The sequence below is a fragment of the Mus caroli genome, chromosome 8, assembly GCF_900094665.2.
Source record: "Mus caroli chromosome 8, CAROLI_EIJ_v1.1, whole genome shotgun sequence".
Taxonomy (NCBI): domain Eukaryota; kingdom Metazoa; phylum Chordata; class Mammalia; order Rodentia; family Muridae; genus Mus; species Mus caroli.
The window spans coordinates 100,864,161-100,879,336 of NC_034577.1; the positions used below are offsets into that span (position 1 = coordinate 100,864,161).

The 15,176-nt window shown below is 40.7% G+C and overlaps 1 protein-coding gene and 1 pseudogene across 2 annotated transcripts in view; one reads left to right on the top strand and one right to left on the bottom strand.

Annotated features, from left to right (window-relative positions):
- Positions 1–109: 109 nt before the first annotated feature.
- The window catches only part of Ap1g1 (adaptor related protein complex 1 subunit gamma 1), an 87,263-nt gene continuing 72,196 nt past the window's right edge, over positions 110–15,176 (top strand). For both annotated transcript variants that reach the window (XM_021171150.2, XM_021171151.2), the window contains exon 1: positions 110–484. The gene's annotated coding sequence lies outside the window, so the exon portion shown is untranslated. The remainder of the gene's footprint in view (positions 485–15,176) is intronic.
- On the bottom strand, positions 10,128–10,290 carry LOC110300940 (annotated as a pseudogene).

Consider the following 15,176-nt stretch of genomic DNA (forward strand, 5'->3'; position numbering starts at 1 on the left):
CCCCACCGTTTCCTGGCTGCACAGTTTTCCCCCTCCCCCCAGAACGGAACCAAAATGCGACGGCTCCAGGGCCGGGCCGGAGCGTGCTAGCTCAGACTCCTCGCAGCGGTGACTCGGCAGCGGCGTCGAGCGTCATCAGTGACAGCCCCGACCCTTGCTACGCTTTGCGTCGCTCTGCCCGGCGCAGTCGCCTCCTCCTCGGCAAATAGTCCTCGGCGGGGGCCAAGTCCTCGGGTCATCCGGGGTGGGAGACGGCACGGGCTGCAGTCTGAGGGACGCGGGGCGGCCGGCGAGAGGGAGCCGGGGAGCGGCGTCTCCCGGGGAAGCGCGAGGTGTGAGGTATAAGCGCCCTCCTTGCCCGGGATCCCTCCGCCTGCAGTCGCGGTGCTGAGGCCGAGGGAGCCGCCATTTTGGATGTTCGGTTCCTGCTGCCACTGCCGCCGCCGCCCCCGAAGCTGCTGGTTTCCTTCGAGGTTTCGGGCCGGTGAGTGTCACTCGCGGTACCGAGGGCGGGTCGGCTCTTGGGCTCCGCCGCAGCCGGGAGCGTCTGGCCGGAAACCTCCTGTCAGTCCCAGGGGTCCGGGCTCAGCCTGTGGGGGGTGGGGGTGAGGAGGACCCAGGTTTGGGTCAGGAGGGACCCGGGAGCCCCGGGCTTGCTTGGACTTCCTGAGGGCCGACCCTCGGGATCTTCAGAGCCGGAGCTGCCGTGCGCGGTCGCTTTCCTCTTCCCTTGGCGTGGTCTGGCCGCCGCAGGCCTCCTTGAACCCATTGACTTTCTCAGGCTGCGAGGCTCCTTTGAAAGCTCGCTCTGTTCGGGGAGCCCAGGATTTAGCGGGGCCGGGCCCCACCCCCGCGTGTCCTCTCAGAGCCACGTATCAGCGTTCTTGTGTTGGGGACTCGGGTCAGATCTGAGAACTCTGAGCATTTCCCACGCAGGGGCAATTCTGCTTGGTCCCTGCAGTGCCGTCCACTGAGAGCCGGACATCGGCCTCGCCTCCCTCTAACCTTCCAACTAACTTCTGGTCCAAACACTTTCGCTTTTTTTTTTCCCTTCCTCCTTCTTCTTTCTCCTTTTCTTTTTAAAGAACTCACCTGAGACCGCACTATTCACTCCTCTCCAACTCTCGTTTCTGCGGACGTCGGTTTCTAGTAATTCTCAGGCTCTTCCTCATTGCCTGGAACTGTCGGTTCTGCTTCCCAGTTAGGGCTTGGTGTCGGAGAGCCGTCGAACCACCCTAGGGTGTATTTCCGCAGCAAATGGGTTTAAAGCAGGCCAAGCGGCTTTGGGTGCGAAGGAGCTGTGAAAATACTTTCTGCATTTCTTTCTGTTCTGAAAGCTGAGCTTTGGGGCACTTACTGATACTTTTTGTTTGTTTGTTTTTTTGTTTTAGCGTTATATTTGCTTGAGCATGGAAAGCTGCCCTTGGAGAATAATAATCTGACGTAGGTAGAAAGGAAGATAACTTTTTTGGTTCCTATAGGGATTAGTTAACAGAAGAGCGAGCTGAATGGTCTCTTAGTGACCGCACCCCTCAGGTGTTTGTATAGCAATGAACGCTGCTGACTTCCTATGTTGACTTTTCTCAGACTAGTTAGGTTTTAAGCATCCATTTCCACCGTTGCCTGGAGTATTTGCCAGACGTTTGATTTGAAACCTGTGGATCCTCAAAGTAATGATAACTTCATTAATTCTGTTGTTAAAATATGTCTGCAGTCCAGTATGCATGAATAAAAAACATTTCACAATAATTTACTGGTTATTTCCTACATTTCAAGTTAGGTGAGTGTGGTTGAATCACGCCCCCCAGTCCGTTTTATCTCAGCCTAGGTTTTTGCATCTGCAAAAGAGAATAACTTCTTTGAGATCACAGGTAACTCGAAACCTAAGTTTATAACTTGAAGGAAGTCAAGTCTCTCAATAGTTGTAAACTTTATATTGATGCTCTATTTAATATTTTTGAAGATTTATTTATATTTTTATGTGTGAATGTCTTGCCGGTATTCATATGTGTATCACGTGCACACTCAGTTCCAGTGGAAGTCAGAAGAGGGTTTTTGGATCCTCTGGAAATGGAATTCTAGGCAGGTGTGAGCTGCTGTGTGGGTTCTGGGAACTGAGTTCATGTCTTGTTTAAGAGCAGTCAGTGCTTTTAACTTTTGAGCTGTCTCTCCAGCCCTGTGACGCTGCTTTATTTTATCAAGCTTTTGACCTGTGAGAACAGGTCAATTCTTACAGGTCACACAGTGTCAGGGAGGTCAGTGTTTTCATGCAGATAGTCTGTGCTCTTGTCATTTGTTTTGAGAAGCTCCTTCAGAACTATGTTAATCTTGTCAGATATGAGTTCTGTGTGTTGCTCCAAAGTTGTTCCCTTTTCTTTTGCTTTAAAAAGAACTCGGGGCTTGTGTCTCCTTGTATGGTGAAATTTTCAGTTTTTGAGTTCACTTTTTGAACAAGTATTGAAAGAACTATCAAAGTTATTTAACTCAGTTCATGTTATGGTTTAACATACTGGGATTTAAATGCCATTCATTCTTAGATGGTTTGCAGTTTACCTTGAGAAAGTACCCTTTTGCTAAACAAATTATTAGCAAAGTGCTGTTCTGTGTACCACTGATCAGCACATATATGAATGTCTACTTTGTCTGTTGAGAATTGCACTAGAAGTTAACATTTATGTTTAGTAAACTTCCCTTTATTTCCTTCCTTCTTCCCTCCCTCCCTCCAGCCCCCACCCCCTGCTTTTATTTTATTTTATTTTTCTCACATGGTTTTAGCTCAGTTGCTGAGGCTGGCTTTAATTTGTGACCCTCCTACCTTATTTGAGTAGCTAAGATTAACAGGTCTGTGCCACCAGTAGTGGCCCCGCTTTTGGTTTTGGAGACAGTCTTCCTATGTAGCTCAGGTTGTCCTGGAACTTGTGTACTTCACTCTCTTCCCAGTACTGGGGCTGCAGGCATATGTTGCTCCAAGGGGTGTGTTATGTCCAGTTGCATTTATTTTCTTTGACAAAGGTAAATGCTTTTTTTGATCCAGCCTGTTTTGCTGACAGCAACCATATAATCTGAATGAATTTTAGAATGAAACTAAAATATAGAAATTTCCAATATTGCCTTGCTGATATTTAACCCGGCTTATTTTTATTCTTAGGTAGTGGGGTGTAACTCCGTGGTAGAGTGCTAGCTTATCATACTTGAAGCTATAGGTTCTATCCTACCCTACCTCCCAGAAAGTCAGAGTAAAAAACACAAAACAAAACAAAACTAAACCAAACAGTATACAAAGCAGATAAAAACCCAAATAGTTTAAATGAATCATTTAAAAAATCCTTATGTTGGCATAAAAGGTCAAATGAGTTCTTTCAAAAGTTATTTTTAATTTGAAAACTTGAATTGGAATCTACATATCAAGACAGATTTCAAAATGTTTAATCCCTTTTGCACTTGATAGAGACTTAAATTTTTGTGTATATAATGGAACATAACTGATTAAAACTTGAAAACTCTTAGATTTAGCTGAAGAGAATACAAAAATAAAACCTTTATGAAGAGATGAGTGGTTAAGAGCACTCACTGCTCTTCCAGAAGATCAGGGTTTGGTTCCCAGCACCCACATGGGGGTTTACAATTGTCTGTGACTCCAGTTTCAGGGATCTGACTCTGGCCTCTAGGGAGCTCCAGGTGTGTGTTGGTCCAAATCAGTCAATCAGTCCGTCTGTCTGTCTATCTAACCTATCTATCCTTCCTATTTATCTGTCTACCTGCCTACCTACTTTTCTATTCTATCAAATCTATCCACTCTATCCACTCTATCTACTCTATCCATCTATCCATTTATCCACCTATCCATCTCTCTATGTTAGGTGCTTGCATCTTATTTTGATTAATCTCTCTTTTTTTTTGAAATATTTATTTATTGAATATATGTAAGTACACTGTAGCTGTCTTCAGACACACCAGAAGAGGGCGTCAGATCTCATTATGGGTGGTTGTGAGCCACCATGTGGTTGCTGGGATTTGAACTCAGGACCTTTGGAAGAACAGTCAGTGCTCTTACTCGCTGAGTCATCTTGCCAACCCTAATCTCTTTTTTTAAGGCTGGATTTCTCTATGTAGCCCTCTTCCTATCCTAGACACAATATAGACCACACTGGTCTGGAACTCAACAGTTTGACTGCCTAAGTCTCCTTCCTAGGATCAAAGTATTTGCAGCCGCACCTGACCTGTGGTTTTTTTTTTTTTTTTTTTTTTAAAACAGATCTTGCCTGAGTTTATTTGTAAGAACAACATAGGACAGTGGTCGTCTGCAAATAGTGTGTGGGGAGGTGTGTCACAGCAGTCTGTCTGTCTTTACACTGGCAGGAGCCTTTTCTATGGGGCCTTCACAGGGGCCTGAGCACCTTTGGGGGCCTGAGCACCTTTGGGAACCTGGGCTGGAGCTGAAGCCTGGGCCTTAGCTGGAGCTTTGGCCCCTGGCTGGCCTGTGTTTTAATCTTAATGCTGTATGACTTGTTTTCAGGTCTTGATTTTTAGCTTTAAAAAAAAAAAAAAACACTCCACTACTTTTATCTCTATTTAATCACTTTATATTTTAAATTTTTATGAATTTTGTACATGTACTTGTGAGTTCTTGCATATTTATGCTGTGGACAGTGTGGAGGTCAGAAGACAAGTTAAATTTAAACAAAAATTGTATTGTATTTGTATTGGTGTTTTGCTTGTATGATGTCTGGGCGTCATGTGTAAACTTGGTACCCATGAAGGCCATAAGTTGGAGTTACACAGACAGTTGTAAGTCACCATGTGAGTGGTGGGAATCAAACCAGGGTCTTCTGCAAGAACAGTCAATGCTCTTCTGAGCCATCTCTCCAGCCCTCAGAGGGCAACTTTTGAGGGTTCTTGCCTGCTTCCCTGTTAATGTAGTCTCTTCTATCTCTGCCTTCCATCTTGGAGTTACAGATGAGCCAAATAGGCTTTGTGAATAGGTTCTGAAGAGTGGACTCAAGTCATTTTGCTTGGCAAGTGCTTTTAACTGCTAAAACATCTCCCTGTCCCCCCTTTTTTATAAATGTTTTTAATAATTGATTTTTATTTTATGTTTATTGGTGTTTGCCTGCATGTGTGTCTGTGGGAGGGTGTCAGAAGTCCTAGAACTGGAGTTAGAGCAGTTATGAGCTGCCATGTGGGTGCTGGGAATTGAACCCTTGTCCTCTGAAAGAGTTTTCTTGCTCTTACCTACTCACCACGTCTCCAGCACCTCTTTATTTGGTTTGGAAACAAGGTCTTACTGTGTATCTCAGGGTGGCCTTAAACCCACCAGCTTTCTATTTCAGCCTCCCTAAACCTTGGATTACAGGCCTTTGCTTTCAGGATCCACCTTTCTCCGTTTCTTAGGCAGGATGTTTAAAGTAGCAAGCAATTTTAGAATTAAGAGACCATGTAAAGCTGGGCATGGTAGTTTTTGCCTGTAATGTAGCGTACAGGGATCAGAGGTATAAAGATCATTGCAAATTTTAGGCTAGCCTGATCTGCATAGGAAATCCAATGCCTGCTAGGGCAAGCTTCAAAACTGGACTCCATATATAAACCGTAACAACAGCTGCAACAGAAAGAGGATATATGGGGTTATATAAATTCATATTTCTTGGCTTGTATGTTTTGAAAAATCTGTTCTTAGGATTTTTCCAAAATATGTGTGTGTGTGTAGAAATTTTCATTTGAATGAGGACAGGGAAGAGAAAAGTGGAAAAGAGGAGTGTAATTTCTCCTTGAACACGCCTGCAGGCTGCTCTCTTGTCTCTGAGGGATGATACAGAGTCATGTGGCATGAGTTTTGGTTGCTAGGAATATGAGAGTGTGAAAGATTTAACAACGAGGAAAACAACACTCCACTTGTCAAAGTTGTTGAATCAGCATTAGCTAGCACTTTAATATCAAAGATTAGGGTGAAATGATTGGCATGAGAAATGCTTTTTCACTAAGCTTTTGGACAGTTAGCCCTTTAGTGCTTACTGAAACCATTGGGAAATAAAATTAACAAGTTAGAAGCATTGTCATAGAAGGGTAGGTTAAGAAGAAAATTATTATTTTGTCTAAGTTGAAGAAAATATATGAGATCCTTTTACTTTGTGAATAATTAAACACATCCCAGAGGCAGTAATTTTTTCTCCTCCTTTCCTGTTGCTAGCACACAATGGTCACTTATGCTTAATAGGCAGTTGTTTTGCTTATTTCAGCTTGTGTTTTGTCTCTCCTTGTGTGCCTGCTTTACTGAGTATCCCAAATTTTCTAGCCTGTCCCACACTTTGAAGTTAATATTACTGATTCCTGTAGGAACAGATATGAGGGAGATATGATCAGGCATATTTGGAACTGTGAATTAACTTTGTTTTCTTTTCTTTACAAGCCTTTGGGTTAAATTAAGATGGGTATAGAGGAGGCCTTGGTGAGTTGGCTCAGTAGTTAAGATGGTGTGCTATAGTAGAGGACTCTGGTTTGTTTCTCTGCGCCCACATCAGGTGACTGACAACCATCTGTAACTCCAGCTTCAGGGGGTTTGGACACTCTTTTTTGGCCTCCATGGGCAGCTGCACTCATATGTACATATCCCCACACAGATAGAAACCTACAATTAAAAATAAAAACCTTAAAAAAAGATTACTATAAAATAGGCTGGGCATGGCGGCATATGCCTTTAAACCCAGTGCCCGGGCTTCACAGAGAAACCCTGTCTTGAAAATGAAAACCAACCAACCAAAGACTAGGTGACCTGTACTGTTTGGTTGTAAGAAGGGTTCCAGTTGTGTTCTTATAGCTTAAAGCTAGGGAAGATAGTTTCAAATTCTCACTATTAAGAAATCTTAGACTTGATCTGGGCTTGGTGGTATATGCCTCTAATCTCAGCACTCAGGAGGCAGAGACAAATGCATCTCTGAGTTGGAGACTAGCCTGGTCTACAGAGGGAGTTCCAGGACTTCCAAGGCTACACAGAAAAACCAAAAATAAAAATAAAAAATAAAAATAAATTCAGTTTAAAGCTAAAGTAAAAGGAGATAAGCTAGTATTTAAGTTCCTTTTTAAAAAATTCTTCATACAAGACTTCTTGCCATGCTTTGAAATATTTGAAAATATCTTTAAAAATATGAAAATACTGATTTGAGATGATTTAGAAAACTAACTAAAGGATAAGTATAGTGTATAGAGTTAATTGACTCTTTGTAAATATTAGGTTTTGGTATGATTATTGAGGAACAAAACAGTTTTAAGAAGAAAGAACCTAGCCGGGCGGTGGTGGCGCACGCCTTTAATCCCAGCACTCGGGAGGCAGAGGCAGGCGGATTTCTGAGTTCGAGGCCAGCCTGGTCTACAAAGTGAGTTCCAGGACAGCCAGGGCTATACAGAGAAACCCTGTCTTGAAAAACCAAAAAAAAAAAAAAAAAAAAAAAAAAAAAAAAAAAAAGAAGAAAGAACCTTTCCTGGGCATCAACATATCTTTGCAGCTTAAAAATCTTATTTATTGGGCTGGGGAGATGGCTCAGAGGTTAAGAGCACTGACTGTTCTTCCGGAGGTCATGAGTTCAAATCCCCACAACCACATGGTAGCTCACAACCATTCACAATGAGGTAAACAAAACAAAACAAAACCTGTGGGCCCGGAGTGAGAGGGGCCTGAGCAAGAGGGAAAAGGGAAGGGGATCATTCATTCATTCATTCATTCATTTGCACATGCATATGGACATAGGCAGAGCCCAGGTGCTGATTATTTCTGCTGTTTGTACTATTTTTTTTTCACACACTCTGAACGGTGCTGTTTCCTGGCACCGTTTATTTATTTATTTGAGACAAGGTCTCACTGTGTAGCTCTGGGTATCCTAGAATTTAGTCTGTAGACCAGATTGGTCATGAACTCACACAGATCTGCCTGCCTTTGCCCCCTAAGTGCTAGAATTAAAGGGATAGGATACTATGGCAGGTCTTCATATTTATTTTTAATGTAATTTTCCAGCTATACTTGTAATGCTTTTCTTTTTTAAGATTTATTTATTTATTGTATGTATGTACACTGTAACTGTACTTCAGACACCCCAGAAGAGGGCATCAGATCTCATTAGGATGGTTGTGAGCCACCATGTGGTTGCTGGGATTTGAACTCAGGATCTCTGGAAAAGCAGTCAGTGTTCTTAACTGCTGAGCCATCTCTCCAGCCCTGTAATGCTTTTCTTCCACCTGGAAAACCCATTCCTCTCCTCCTATCCCCCTCTCCTATAGAAATGCAACATTGTTCCAGGCAAGGAAGCAGGGCAATTTTTTTTTTTTTTAAAGTGCATGCTAACTGGTTTCTATATTTTTGAGCTTCTAGAAAACCAAAATTCAAATTTGTGGCATATAATGCAATGTCTGGCTTTTAGAGCTTGGTCTTCAGAATGGATGCTATAGGTGAAAATAATATAGAATTCTTCAGGTACTCTTACATATAGTAATTGGTCCAGTCTAGAGCAGCCAGGGTTTGGCTCCTGTTATGAAACTCTGCTGCAGGTCTATTATTTGTGATAGAAAGAGTTGATGCCAGCAAAAAAGTTTGTTTTCAGGTATACAAAATCGCCTTTATCACTGTAACACATGAGAGAGAGAACATTTACAAGCATAAAATCAGAACACTGCCCTAGAGAACCATACATAGAAAATTACATTGAAATTGACAGTAGAAGTTTTTCTTTTTAGCTTCATACCTTCTGTATTTGTTTGAAATCTTATTAATTTATTTCTGAGGCTGGTGAGGTTGCTCAGTGAGAGAAGGTGCTTGCTGTACATTCATGGTGGCCTAGGTTTGATCTGATTCCTGATATCCTGACTCCAAGGTAGGAGACCAAGCTGTCTTCTGATCTCCGCAATTATACCTTTCATTCCCAACATACATCTTTTAAAAATTTCAGAACTATTTCTAATGTGTAAACAGCAGCTACAAAACAGAAAGCAAATAATCTTGTCTGTGTTTCTTTGAGATGTTTGGGTATTTAGATGTTTAATTTGGAAGTTGACATTAACCACCACTCTTCCTGGTTTCTCCATCAGAGGCTTCTGGTGTCAGTAAAGAAATCTCACACACATCTTTCTTTTCAGTATCTATCATGTCATTCATTTTGTCAAGAAAACTAACAGTCTTACAGCAGTCTTAACTGCCTCTTTTCCAACAGAGAATGTGTTGGTAGGTAGTTCATTGATGAGTTATTGACTCCCTTTCTTGTTTTGTCAGATTTTGAGACAGTGACTCACTTTGTAGCTTTGACTGGCCTGGATCTTGCTCTGTAAACTAGGTTGGTCTTGATCTTACAGAGATTTGCCTGCCTCTGCCTTCTAAGTCTCAGCTCCCTTGTATTTTAATAAAATACTTTCATGATTCTGAGATTTTTTTTTTCATTTTTCATTTGTTTTTTTGAGACAGGTTTTTACTGTAAGTCTTGTTGGGCGGGGACTTGATATGTAGACTTAGCTGGCCTCAAACTTAAAACATGCTGGCATTAAGAGTGTGTCGATTAAGCCTAGTTTTATTTTTCATCTTTTTAATCTATTAAAAATAAATCTATTGTAATAAGTAACAAAATTGAAAGGATTTTAGGAAAGCTATTGGTTTCCTTCAGATCTTCCATGGTTACTCTCCAACTGTTTTGCCTGGAGGATGGGCATCCTTCTGTTTCTGGTTTTTTTTTTGTTTTTTTTTTTAAGACAGGGTTTCTCTGGGTAGCCCTGGCTGTCTTGGAACTCACTCTGTAGACCACACTGGCCTCGAACTCAGGGATCCACCTGCCTCTGCTTCCTGAGCACTGGGACTGAAACCATGCACCCTCTACCCCCAGGTGTTTCTGGTTTTTATGCTGACATAAATGTGCATACGTAGTTATTTTTACTAAAGAAAGATCAAATTCTACTACTCCATAAAAAACTTCTCATCACATGTTGAAGTCAGTAGCTGTATTTCTTTTTTTTTTTTTTTTTTTGAAAGGTTCTATATTTTATTACTGGACAAACATCCTAATTTAAGACAAGAAAAGTCTCCAGGTTTAAATGCTGAAATCCATCTGGTAGGACTGATTGATGACAATTCAGTATAAATCCTCAGTCTTGCTATTGTGTGAATCCTTACAGACCCAGCTTGGTTCTCCTCCAGTGTCTTCTCTTAGAGTTGTACCTGATTTTGTTATCAGTTTTCATCCAGATCCACTGAGGAATAGGGCAATTTAGCTTTTGTTTCTTGGCCAGGAATCACTTGATTTGGAAAGCCTTGTGAGAAGACATGGCAAGAAGCCGCATCAAGAATAGCGCGCACGATGGCGGAGGAATGGAGAAGAGCAGTAGCTGTATTTCTATCATGATCTTTTAAAGAGTCTCATTACAACTTGTAGCATAGATAGACCCTAGTCTCTCTGTTTCTCTATGTAGCTTTGGTTGTCCTGGAAAGCTCTATAGACCAGGCTAACCTGAAACTCAGATGGAGGCATGCCTCTGGCTCTGACTGCTAGGATTACCAATAGGCTGGAGCCCAGTTTATTTGAGTATATTTTCCTATGAATATTTAGGTAATTTCCAAGTTAAAAAAAAAGATTAAAAAAGATTATTTTTGTGTATAAATGTTTTGCTGGCATGTATGTATGTATGTATACCACCTACATGCCTGGTTCCTGGGAAGTTGTATTCTCTGAAGTGGAGTTTTGGATGGTTATAAGCTGCCATGTCATTCTAGAAACTAAACCCAAGTGCCCTAGCCATTGGGCCATCTCCAGCTCTTATTCCATATTTTTGTCATTATAGACAGTGCTATAATAAATATACTTGTAGATGCTACCATATTTGCTGATATTTTCTAATTTTATAACTAGAATCTCAAACATGGGATCTTAGGTTCAACAGAAGTATATTTTAGATTTTATTATTAGTATGTTAGTGTATAGTGTTGTGCATGTGCTCATGGAGGCCATAAGAAAGTGTTGGATCCTCTGGAGTTGGAATAACAGGTAGATGTTTACTGCTGAACCTGGGTGCTGGGAACTAAAATGTTGGGTCCTTTGAAAGAGCAACAAGTACTCTTAAGTACTGAGCCATCTGTTCTGCCCCCAAAAGTTTTTTTTTTTTTAGTTTATTTCTATTGTCAGATTACTCTAAATAGGTTGCCATAATTTATACCTGGTGAGGTGGCACAATGGGTAGAGGTGCTTGCTGTATAAGTCTGTGTTAGTAGTAAGTTTTTTGTAATGTCACATGTTTCTAAACATTAGATATGTAAAACATGACAAGTGACATTAAAGTAATTGAGAAAAGAGTGGTTTATTTAGTCCTAGAATAACATGGAGTTAACAAATGGAGTGAGATTTGAGGGCATGTTTTTGTTTCAGAGAGGGTCTTACTCTGTAGCTTAGGCCAGCCTAAAATCCAGTGTGTAACTCTGGCTGGCTTTATGCTTTTTCAGCCAATAGTATGTTGGAATCACAAAGTATGATCCACAGTTCCGTGTCAGTGTAGGTTCTTGTGTGACTTATTTAGAGAGCCAGCTTGCCAGGATTAAAGAAATCATTTTCAGTTTTCAATTATGTCACTTAGGTTTTACATTTCTGTTTTATTGTTTTGTTTCTTTTCCGTGTATCTTTGCTTTGCTCCCTATTTTTAATTAATTTGTGTGTGATTTTGTGTGTGTGTGTGTGTGTGTGTGTATGTGTAGATCTTTTGTGAGTCCTCGGGATTGACCTTAGGTCATCATACTGGGCAGCAAGCGCTCCTACCTGCTGAGCCATCTTACTGACCCTATTTTGCTGTCCTGAAATTTAAAAGGCATAATAACTTCATGTAGACAGTTATTTTTGTTAAGCTATTACTGTGCTTTTTCATCTTTGGCTGTGCTTAAGCATTTATGTTTATTGTCTGGATTGAAAGTAATTTGGAAAACTAAAATGTGGTGCTGTTCAGACTTGCATTATATTCTTGTGTTAATTTTGGAGGTTTGACATTTGTTCAGGGTGATAGTTTTGCTTTCTTTTTTAATAAATATTTCTTGGATTTCATACTTTTCTTCGTACAGTTCCTTTGCCTTTCTTTCTGAATTTATTCTAGGTGTTTATTTCACCACTGTTGTTATTCTTTTTCTGTTCATTTCTAGTAAGTTAGTAATTAGAAATGACTTAAAATGAATATTATGCTATATTTGTCTGAGACAACTTTTTCTTGGATATACAGATGTAACAGAACTTGGATTTATAAATAATATGCTAAGGAACATTTACATTATTTATTTATTTTGATTTTTTGAGACAGGGTTTCTCTTGTAGCCCTGGCTGTCCTGGAATTACCACTGTAGACCAGGCTGGCCTGAAACTCAGAGGTTCACCTCACTCTGCCTCCCATGTGCTAGGATTAGAGGTGTGCCACCATGCCTGACTTGGAAATTTATTATTAAATAACTTTAATATTTCTGCTTTCATCCTATAGTCAAATACTCTTCTGTAAGTCTCGTGGGATGAATGACATCTTACTAAGGTTGATGTTTATGATTTTACTTTATTTGTGGTTCCCCTTAACTTGTTTTAATTAACAAAGCAAATTCTAGGCCTGGAGTGGTGTCTGATGCCAGCATTGTGGAGGCAGAGGCCCCAGATAGATCTCCATGAGTTTCTATACTGAGCAAAAAGGAAAATGGTACTTACGTTCATACCGGGCACAGTTAGTTGTGTTTGGAGAATCTGATGAACTTTGTTGTTCTTTTGTTAATAATATTAGGGCAGGAAAGGTAAAATTGCTTCTTAGTTTATTAGTGCAACATTTGATATTTGGCTTACGTATTGCTGTTTACTTGTCCTTGGTTGCTGTTCACTCATCTTAGTGCTACTCAGTGGTTTGGTAGTATGCTTGCATTTTCACCACCCCTCTGTTTTTTTTATTTTTTTATTTTCAGTGTTGTTGAATTTTGGTATGAATAAGTTAACCATAAGAACGGATTGCTGTTGCGGTTAAGGAAGAATTGAGCTTCTGACCTCTTAGAGGAATGCCAGCTGGCTGCCCTACACAGGCTGTGGTGCTATTTCTGTGTGGTTACATATTCTATCATATACTTTTTTGTTTTGAAGAGCCAGAAGTTCCATTTTAGTAGTTTACCTAGGGATGGTTCAGGTCAGACTGACATGTGGAGAGTCAGAGTTGTATTTTGAGCTGGAAACAAGAGTATATAAAGTTAGTCTTTAACACTGTTGCATTGAATCATGTGAAACCTGATTAATTAACCCCCATTCTTCAAATATATTTAGCAAAACAATAATCTTCATTTATATGTGTATAAGTGTTTTGCATGTATTACCATATGTGACATTTACATGCCTGGTGTACGGAGAAGCAAGAATGAACCAGATCCCTTGGAAGCGGAGTTGTAAACTGTGTTGTGGGTGCTGTGAATCCTACTGGGTCCTTGGTCTGAATTTTTTTTTTTTTTGGTAGTAAAAATTGAATTTTTATTTCTTTTTATGTGGAGGAGTGTATGTTTGTGTGAATGCATTCACATGTGTGCAGATTTCTGAGGAGATGAGAAGAGGTGCCTGATCCCCTGGAGTTCAGAGATAAGGCACTTATGATCTGCCTGGTGTGGGTGCTAGGAACTGAACTCACTTCCTTTACAATAGCAGCAAGTGCTCTTTACCACTGAGCCATTCTCCAGTACATGTTTGTTTGTTCGTTCATTCATTCATTCATTCATTTAATCATTCATTTGTGTGTGTGTATGTGTGTGTTGGGGTGGTGTACATGAGGAGGTCAGAGGGACTTTGGGGAATTGGTTCTCTCCTTTCACATTGTGGGTCCCAGGAATCAAACTCAGGTCCCAGTAGGATTCACCGCACCCACACGGCAGTAAGCACTTTTTATTTGTTGAACTATCATTAGCTCAGTTATGTTCCGACACTAACCTTCCTTAACTCTGTAGACCTTACTTCTATGAGCACATTTCTTCATACTGAGGAAGTAAGTGTTCTTCCTCCCCATGCTCTCACCATTGCCTAAGAGAAACACTAAGACACTGGAAGGAAGATATTAGAAAGGAAAAATCTAATTTTTTTTTTAAAGCCAGTGGCTCATATAGACCAGGCTTGCTTTTGCACTTTAAAAAAAATTATTTTATTTGTCTGAATGTATGAATGTCTGTGTACCATGTGTGGGTCTGGTGCCTGAGGAGGCCAAAAGAGGACAATTGGACAGACTGCAGTGATAGATAATTATAAATTGAACATGCACCCTTGGAAAAGCTTGCTTTTAACCACTGAACCATTTCTCCATCCTTTGACTTTGAATTTCCAAGCTTCCGATCCTCCTGCTTGGGACATGCCCATATGCCCCATGCCTGATGTTTATGGAGCTGGGAATTGAACTTGGGGCTTTGTTACTGTTAGTCAAGTGCTCTATCAGCTGAGTTAAATCCCCTCTCTCCCTTTCTCTCTTACTTCTTTTTTTCAGACAGTTTCTCTGTGTAGCCCTGGCTGTTCTGGAACTTGCTCTGTAGATCAGGCTGGCCTTGACTCAGAAATCTTCCTGTCTCTGCCTCCCGAGTGCTGGGATCATAGGGATGTGCTACCACAAGCTCGGTCCCCACTCTTAAGTTTCCCTGTTCTTGCTTCCTTTCTTTTAAAAATGAATTAAATTTGCTCTTTGACGGTTGTACAGATGTACATAGGACTTACAGACCACTCTCATGGCCTTCTCCCAGCCCCACTTGTTTAGTGCCCCGCTCAAATCAGAGTGCAACTTGTAAATGCACTAACTTAGTTATATATCTGAAACAAATTCTAGCATCATGCAGCATAAAATTATGGACTGACTATGAGAGGGAAATTATGGGGGGTGTGTGGTTTGTTTAGTTAATTGGGTCACTTATTCTCAGCCACACAGTCCATGCCTGGATGTTATGTAGTAATCAGTGGCAAAAGAAGCTGCACTCTCAGTCCTTAGACAGATCCTTTATTTATTTATTTATTTATTTATTTATTTATATAGCAAGAAAGACCTACCCAAGAAAAATCCTCCTGTTGGTTAGAAAAGGGAGTGATTTTTTTTTTTTTTTTTTTTGGTTTTTGGTTTTTGGTTTTTCGAGACAGGGCTTCTCTATATAGCCCTGGCTGTCCTGGAACTCACTTTGTAGACCAGGCTGGCCTCGA